Here is a 9301-nt window from a genome sequence, read left to right on the forward strand (position 1 = left end):
ACAGTCCCATTAGCCCCAGACTTCAAGCCCACCCAAGCTACCAAGCTGGCCCTGAAGCCCTAGTCATGAGGTCTGCCTCTGCAGGTATAGGCTCTGTACCCACCCAGCACCAGGCTAGCCTCTATGACCCCAGGTTCCACCCCGGGTTTCAGACCATCCCAGAGCCAGGTTGCCCTACACAGCCCCAGACTTCAGACCACAGCCCCAGACTTCAGACCCAGACCAATGACACGGGCTGGGTCTGTCATTCAGCTGGCTAACCTGTCCAATGGGACTGGGTCTGAGTCACCAGGCTGGCACCTCAGGACACAGGCTTCAAGATTTCCCAGTGCCAATCTGGTCCCTGCAGTAAAAAATCAAAGCACACCACTAGACAAAGCCACCTAATCATAAAAAAAGACAGCAAGAGCAAAGAACAAAGTCCTTGCTGCCCCACGCTCCATCAGACCCAAGGTCCAGGCCTAGCCCAGCAGACCCTGCTGCCAAGCTGGCCCCCATGTACCAAGGCTCCAGGACCAACCCTGCAGACTCAGGTACCAGGCCATCCCAGTACATGGTCAGCCTCTGCAGACTCACACTGAAGACCTACCCCAGGACCAAGTCAGCCCCTGTGGCCCCAGGCTTCAGATCAACCTGAGTACAGGGGCTCCAGACCTACTCTTACAGATACAATGGGGATCCAAGGCTCCAGGCCCAACCCCACAGACCCAGAGACCCAGGTACCAGGCCCACCCACCTGCTGATCCAGGCACAAAGTCCAAGGGCTCCAGTAGTAAGTCTGCCAGAGGACCACACCAGATGACCCGCTCAGAATCTTTTGATGAGCTGACTGGTGAAAGGCCTCCCCAGAAAATCCCAGTATGCAAAGACTGGAATAAGTCTTTACTTCTTCAAGTGCACAGATTATTAACATAAAGCAACAAAAAACATGAAAAACCAAGGAGACATAATACCACCAAAAGAACACAATAATCTCCCAGGAGCTGCCCCCTGCCAAAGTGGAGATATATGAACGGTCTGACAAAGAATTCAAAATAATTGTTTTAAGGAAACTTAAATGCAGAGAAATAATTCAGTAAAGTCAAGAAAACAATAAATGATCAAAATGAGAAACTTAACAGAAAAAATGAAAGTATCTTTTAAAAATCAAACAAATATTCTGAAGCTGAAATATACAATAAGTTAAATGAAGAACGCAATAGAGAGCATTGGCAGCAGAACTGCTCAAAGCAGAAGTAAAAATCTGTAACATTAAAGGCATGTTATTTGAAAATATACAGAGGAGAAAAAAGAAAGAAAAGGAACAAAGGAAGTTTCTGGGATTTATGGGACAGCATCAAAACAGCAAATATTTGAACTGAATTGAAGAAGAGAGTCAAAGGCCCAGAGAGCTTATTTAAAGAAGTAAAAGCAGAAAACTTTCCAAATCTGGGAAAAGATATAAATATCCAGGTACAGGAAGGCCAACAGTCTACACTCAGATTCAATCTAAACAAGACTACACCAAGACATACTATAATCAAACTGTCAAAAATCAAAGACAAAAAGAGGATCATGAAAGCAGGAGAAAAGAAGCAAATAACATATAAGGGAGTTCCAGAAAGACTGGCAGTAGATTCTCAGCAGAAACCTTACAGGCTAGGAGAGCGTGAGATGACACATTCAAAGTGCTGAAGGAGAAAAAAGTCACTAACCAAGAATACTGTAGCTGGCTAAGCTGTCCTTCAGAATTAAGGAGAGATAAAAGACTTGCCCAGACAAACAAAAGCTGAGGGAGTTAATCACCACTAGTCGGCCGGGCGCGGTGGCTCAAGCCTGTAATCCCAGCACTTTGGGAGGCCGAGGCGGGCGGATCACAAGGTCAGGAGATCGAGGCCATTCTGGCTAACACAGTGAAACTCCGTCTCTACTGAAAATACAAAAAATTAGCCAGGCAGGGTGGTGGGTGCCTGTAGTCCCAGCTACTAGGGAGGCTGAGGCGGGAGAATGGCGTAAACCCGGAAGGAGGAGCTTGTAGTGAGCCCAGATCACACCACTGCACTCCAGCCTGGGCGACAGAGCAAGACTCCATCTCCAAAAAATAAAAACAAGACCTAACTATTGCTGCCCACAAAAAGTTCGCTTCACCTGTAAGGACACATAGACAGAAAGTAAAGAAATAAAAAAAAAAAAAATTCCATGCAAATGGAAATCAAAAGAGAGCTATACTTTCAGGGTAGCTATATTTGTATCAGATAAAATATACTGTAAGTTAAGTACTGTAAAATGAGACAAAGAAGGTCATTATATAGTGGTATAGGAGACAGTTCATCAACAGAATAATTGTAAATATATATGCACTTAACATTAGCACACCTAAATACATAAAGCAAATATTAATACATGTGAAGGGAGAGAAAGACAATATAAATTTGGGACAATGATAGTATGTATCTCATGGAGCTGCTGAGAAATAAAAGCAAGCAAATAGTCTATATTCAGAAAAATGATAGCTTTTATTAGAAAACACCAGGCAGTCTTAAGGGTCAGGTGGTATGGTCAAACAAATGCTGTCAACGGCCAGGTACAGAAATGAGTTTGAGTTGGAGTGAGCAGATAAGGCTTCCTAGAGGAGGCAGGATTTGAACTAGACTGACAGCTAGATAAGGATTGAGGAGGTAGAAAGGAGTGAAGAGGGTTATCGAAGAGGGTTATCTAAGAAAAGACAACAGTATTACCAAAGTTAGGAAGACAGATCCCTCCTCCTCCTCCCCTTTTCAATGATTTCTCAGCTCCATGGCCACTGCAGACCTACATTAAAAATCAACTTCATAGGCTCTTCTCCCTACAGTGTCCTACAAGTTTAGGTGGTCGTAGTTTCTCTGCCTTTCATAATGTATGGTAAAGAGTTGGACCCGCAATAATTTGTACTTCTCTTTCAGAGAATTTTCATTCACCCTTGATACCTGAGTAAACTTCTTTAGAGCTATGCCATATGGCAGGCACTGGGGATAAACCAGAAAAATTACTTTAAATACTGTTTGATTCTCAGTTTTTAAGAATACAGAAGCATTTCCTTTTAGCAAAATGAAAACAACTTATACAATATCAATATTGCTACAAAATAGCAATAATGATCATCAGAAAGAAGAAAAATCAATAAATACTATGAACTTCTAGACCAGTACAGTTGTCTTAAGCAAAACCAGACTTCCTAATGAATAGTTCATAAAATCAGAATCTATTGTGTTCTTTTGGATAGATTTTCCTCTTTTCAGAAGTATAAGACCCAGGCATCTATTGACAAAAAGACTGTCACTTTTTCAAAACTTTAAAATCTAAGAGACATAAAGGTCTGAAGTTATCTGCCTTCCTATTAAGGAAAGCCCACAACATGAGAGATGATGAAAAGATGTTTGCGGGGTTCTGGGCAACCTGGCCAAAGCATTATTGAGGCACTCCAAGCTAATTAACACAGAAGGGTATAGGACACAATCAGCAGTGACTAGAAAAAAAGGTGCTTTTTCTAAGATGTCCTCTCTGATATCACCTGTTGCTCATCTGCTCTGAATGGGAGTTGGCATTTTCATTAATGTTAATACAATGTTGAATTGAATCCTGTAAACTGAAAATGACTTACTGGTTTGGCTCAATCTAGAAATAGCATATAACCCAATTCTCTTTGCTCAAAATAGATTATATTCTAGTTATACAAATAGCTGTGAACCCTTTCAAAGCACTTAAATTTTTTTCTTTATTTTTACCTCCATAAGGAAGCAAGGCATAAGGCAGCAAGGTGCAATGAGAACTGCAAATGCTTGGATATTTATCATATTTAGGTTTATATATTTGGACCTACCATTTCTTACCTGTGTGACTAGTTGATTTATTAAATTCATTTAATAACCACACCTTATATAGATAATGACATAAGGTGGCTTATCTAAAAACATACAGTAAAACACTATTTTAAAAATATTTCGCAGAAAAATGAAGGCCAGAAAATCAGGAGAAAAAAGATAAATACAAAATTCATTCTAAAAGGTCTTATGTAATTGTTAAAAGTAGGTTCAAAATACTGGCTTGGAATTACATGAATGTTAAATGCAAAGTAAAAAACAGTAATTTACAAAATCGCTAGACCACATACTTAATCTGAACAAATTTATTTGTGATGGATAAATCTCACAGATCTTGAAGGTTTATTGTAAGAATTAAATACCTCTATGAAAATACCTAGTGTAATCCCTAGCACACAGTAGCTATTCCATAAATGTTCTTTCTTTCTTTTCTCTTAATCTTTTCAGTGATAAATCTCTCTATTTTAAACTTAGGTTCAAAACTGGTATTTGAGAAATGCTACTCTAATCCTTTTCTCATTCAGAATATTACTTTCGTCTCACTGAAATAAAAAGCAGCACATAACACAATCTACAATATAAAATTTCAGGATTATAGGATCTTTGTACTACAAAAAATGGAAATGGCTGTATCTTGCAAAATATATTTGCTGCAACATTCTTTATGATTACACATTCTCCTCCTACTCCTTAGCATACCCTAAACACTGGAAACACATAAATTTTAAAAGACAAAACTGCTGTTAGCAAGCTGTGGAGAATATGTGCCATTCAAATAACTAGAATAATATGGTCTTGCACATGGAATCCTAAAATAACACGGAGGAGGTTGTCAGCTCTCTGATATTAGTGTGCTAATTAGGCTCCCCCAGAATAAAATGATATGTCAAGCAAGATATTCTTTTTTTTTTTTTAAGAGTAGAATCCTATAGATTTTGGAAAGCAGTATCCAAGAACAAAGTGGTCTTAGAACATGACAGCGTGTATGACATATACAGATAACTGAAAATAGTTCTAAACAGATTAATCTGAGTCGCTTTCTTTCTGCCTTTAACAGTCAAGGGAAAATGTGACTCTCTGTAATGGAAAGACTTGACATTTTCATTCTCTTGGCATAAAATTGTCATGTTGCAAAAGGTGACTGACTTTCAATAGGATGCAATTAGATTAATTCCAAAGTGCTGTTACAGAAGTTAGATATATAATTGGTTAGCTAAATGGCTTCTTCCATGCACAAATAGAATTTTAATAATTGCTTTAGCTTTATAAAAATCTTTTATTTATCTAAAATGGTTAGGGAATGGGTTCTTCAGGTTATGAATACTTGCAGCAATGGAGACTTTCTTATTCTATACATGGATTGTCAATTTTCTAAGAATTAGAAATCAATAATGTACTAAAACTATTCCAGGAAGACTTTAACTTTTGTTGACTCAGAAGGAACATGGTGCATCTTTTAGCACCTTAGGGTCATCGTTATGATAATCTATTTTTATTACAGTACTGTGGTTCTCATCTACCCTAATTATCCAGCAAGTGGTTCATTGCAGATTCTGATTTGTTCCATCCTACCTCAACCCCGTTACCAACTATCACCACCCACCAACCACCACCCCCGCCCAAACTAAAAGACAACCAGAGATAAATCCTCAAGAAACTTCTTTTTAAGAGGGTGGTTAACAAAGTTAAATTGGGTAGAAAACAGATGAAGCAAGTTTTAATCTCTTTGCTGGGTAAGAATAGTGCCTACGTGGTGTGGGTGATCATGTGTAAGACTCTGATGGGTAAACCTGTGGCCCAGTAGGAGGGCATGAAGACTCAGGCATCTGAGCTGGACCATGGCACTAAAAGATTACAGTGATGACAACTGTAACAATGATGATGTTTATGACAGGAACACCTCTAACATCATCATCTTCAATTTTAGCATGTGGTCCTTATGTTCCAGGCACTGTCCTAACAACTTTGCATATACTAACAATCCGCTGACAGAGGCACTAGGAATGTCCCTAATATTCACATGCAGAGGTCAGTGGCTTGCCCAAGGTTATAAAGTAAGTGGTAGATCTCGGACATGAACTTGGGCAGTCTAGCTCTAACCTCGCCACTACAACATGCTAACTTTACCATGCAACTTATCACGCAGTCCCCTAGATGTCTTTCTTCTCCGAACTACTCTACCCTTTAAATGTAACTGTCATCTCTGTGTCTGGCACACAGCATCTAGCACATAATGCTCCATAAAGATTTACTACATATTCTGTACACAAAAATTTGACTGAAATACTTCTTATATATGCTCTTTGCTCTTATTGGAACAGCTTTCCTCAAAGTGTGCTGTCAAGAACACTAATTCCCTTGCTTTTATCTCTGCATAGAAGGTTCTGCCCTCCAAGATTTTTGCAAGGCCAGTTAACTTGAATTATTCAGATTCCAGCTCAAACATCACCTCTTCAAGAGGCCTTTTATGACCATATGATCTAAAATAGGTCTCACGTCTCACCCAGAATACCTACACTGATTTATTATATTCAGTGTATCCCTCATGATCTGGAACCATTATTTCAATCTTTTTACTCATCTCTCTCTCCCTCCCCAAGCCCTCCCTGAAGCAGCCCGTGATGGTGTCTGTGGCACACAGCAAGTCCTCAAACATTTACTGAAATAACACATGAATTGATGCCAATAGGTTATCATACTAAATAAATATTTTGTTTTCATGTAAGTTTGTGAAACTCTGGGTTAGAGAAAGCTAAATAAATTCCTTCAGGACTTTTCAGGCTTGTGAATCTTTAAGACGCAGGTATAACAAACAGCTTTTGCCAAACTTATCTGGTCATAGAACTTATCTGGCCACAGGAATTTTTTGTATTTGTAATGGATCTCCTCACAGAATGACACTCTGGGAAGGGCCACATAGAGATGTATTAACTATATGAGAGGCTGTTGACATTGCTTTATTTAAGAAGTGCCCTTCTCCCCAGTCTTTCCTTCACTAAAGAAACAATCCAGGCCGGGCGCAGTGGCTCACGCCTGTAATCTCTGCACTTTGGGAGGCCGAGGCGGGCAGATCACGAGGTCAGAAGATCGAGACCATCCTGGCTAACACGGTGAAACCGTGTCTCTACTAAAACTACAAAAAAAAAAAAAATTAACCGGGCGTAGTGGCGGGCGCCTGTAGTCCCAGCTACTCGCGAGGCTGAGGCGGGAGAATGGCGTGAACCCAGGAGGCAGAGCTTGCAGTGAGCCAAGATCGCGCCACTGCACTTCAGCCTGGGTGACAGAGCGAGACTGCAAAAGAAAAGAAAAGAAAAGAAAAGAAAACAAAAGAAAAGAAAAGAAAAGAAAACAAAAGAAAAGAAAAGAATCCAGGTAAAATCAAGTAAAGCTAGCTGCATCACCTTTGCAGGGGTTTAAATGCAGTGTAATGCATGGTTTACAGGTTTTAATTCCTGGCCTCCCTACCTGCCCTCATGGCAGCCCTAGAAGAGGGGCACAATCTGCATTTTACAAACCAGGAAAGTGAGGCTGTGATCTGTGAAGTAATTCACTCAGCTAATTCACCACCCTAATCCACCCAGCTGCCAAGAGGATGGACCAGAACTCAAATTCACAACCTTCTGGTCCCAAAGCCCATCCTCCTCCCATTACTGAACCCCACATCTTTATCCCCCCACTTCTCTCCAACCACAGCCCGGACATCCCTGGGTCTGGGCTTTGGGATGACCCTGAGTGAGATGTGGCTGCTTAAGTTAGAGCAGAAGTAGACGACAGCACATCTCCACCTCCACTGCATGTGTTTACATTGCTCCCTGTGCAATTCAAACAAGAACAGCGATTAGAGCTTTTCTTAATATCCAACAACACTAGGTACTATGGAATCTATGCATCAAAACAAAACAGGAACATCTCTGATAACCAGTAGTATAACCATTTTCATCCTTTTACTGTGTAGGATTTCAGAAAGAAGAGAAAGATCTTTTTCCCATTGCTGAATTAAGTTGATTAACAAGTAAATTACTTTTTATCATAAAAGTCCACTCTAGGGTGTATAAAACTTATCCCCATGCTTTCTTTTCCTTCATATACATGAAATTTCTTTACTCTTTGTAAGAGAACATAGCTCTAAATACTACCCTCTTAATGCAATATAAATTTATCTTTTAAAAAACTTCAGTTGTAGAAATCCTGCAGAGCATCACTATTTTGCTTAAGAAAGAAAAATAATCTCAGTGATGAGTCTGGAACTCTGAGGTTACTTTCCAGAACTTGCACAGAGAAGGCATTCGTGGAATTAGATATCTACTACCCACATCCTGACAACCCCAAATGATAGTTCCTTCTGTTTACCTGTCAAAAAAAAAAAAAAAAAAGGAGTCTAAAATTTTCACCTTCTCTGAAACATGTACCTATCAAATGTACCTCTGGGTGTCTGGGCAAAGAACCCAAATTTTATATGCATTAAACTGGCTCTTTAAGCAACAGGAATAAAGATAACATTTAGGACGCAAAGAAAAATCCAAATGTGCAACTGTCTCTGACGTTAGGCCCTTATTACACTATTGCACTATAGTCATCAAACCTGTTTTCATGACAGTAATCTTCATGTTACCCAGAAAACCAAACACTGCATGTTGTCACTTATAAGTGGGAGCTGAATGATGAGAACACATGGACACATAGTGGTAACAACACACAATGGGACCTGTCTGTGGGGGCAGGGAAAGCATCAGGAAGAATAGCTAATGAATGCTGGGCTTAATACCTAGGTGATGGGTTGATCTGTGCAGCAAACCACCATGCCACACGTGTACCTATATAACAAACCTACACATCCTTCACATGTATCCCGGAACTTAAAAGTTGAAGAAAAAAAATCTTCACGTTACCAAATAACAGTGCCTTATCCCTGCTCCAAATTCCAAGTTCTTTTTAGAAGGTCTTATAGAATATATAAAATGCTTCCATTTTAAACAGCTTAAAATACATTCTGGGCCGGGCATGGTGGCTCACACCTGTAATCCCAGCACTTTGGGAGGTTGAGGCGGGTAGATCACCAGAGGTCAGGAGTTTGAGACCAGCCTGGCCAACATAGCAAAACCCCGTCTCTACTAAAAATACAAAAATTAGCCGGGTATGGTGGTGGGCGCCTGTAATCCCAGCTACTTGGGAGGCTGAGGCAAGAGAATGGCTTGAACCCAGGAGGTGGAGGTTGCAGTGAGCCAAGATTGCGCCACTGCACTCCAGCCTGGGTGACAGAGAGACTGTGTCTCAAAAAAGAAAAAAAAAATTCCAACTTAAAATTCTCTTCTCTATTAAAATACGAACTAGAAAATTGTTATGTAATTTTGTATTGTCCAATTGTTAGATTTTTTTCCCCCTATTAATTTAGGGAATTTGAGAGTAAGGATCTCATCCACATCTGAAAGCAAGTAAAGTAAGCAGCTGAAGTTATTAGTCAT

At 40.0% G+C, this 9301-nt stretch overlaps 1 protein-coding gene across 10 annotated transcripts in view; it reads right to left on the reverse strand.

The window, feature by feature from the left end:
- The window catches only part of GALNT7 (polypeptide N-acetylgalactosaminyltransferase 7), a 151730-nt gene that overhangs the window by 116310 nt on the left and 26119 nt on the right, over window positions 1-9301 (reverse strand). The gene's annotated exons all lie outside the window — the stretch shown is intronic.

This window comes from Papio anubis, chromosome 3, assembly GCF_008728515.1.
Source record: "Papio anubis isolate 15944 chromosome 3, Panubis1.0, whole genome shotgun sequence".
NCBI lineage: Eukaryota > Metazoa > Chordata > Mammalia > Primates > Cercopithecidae > Papio > Papio anubis.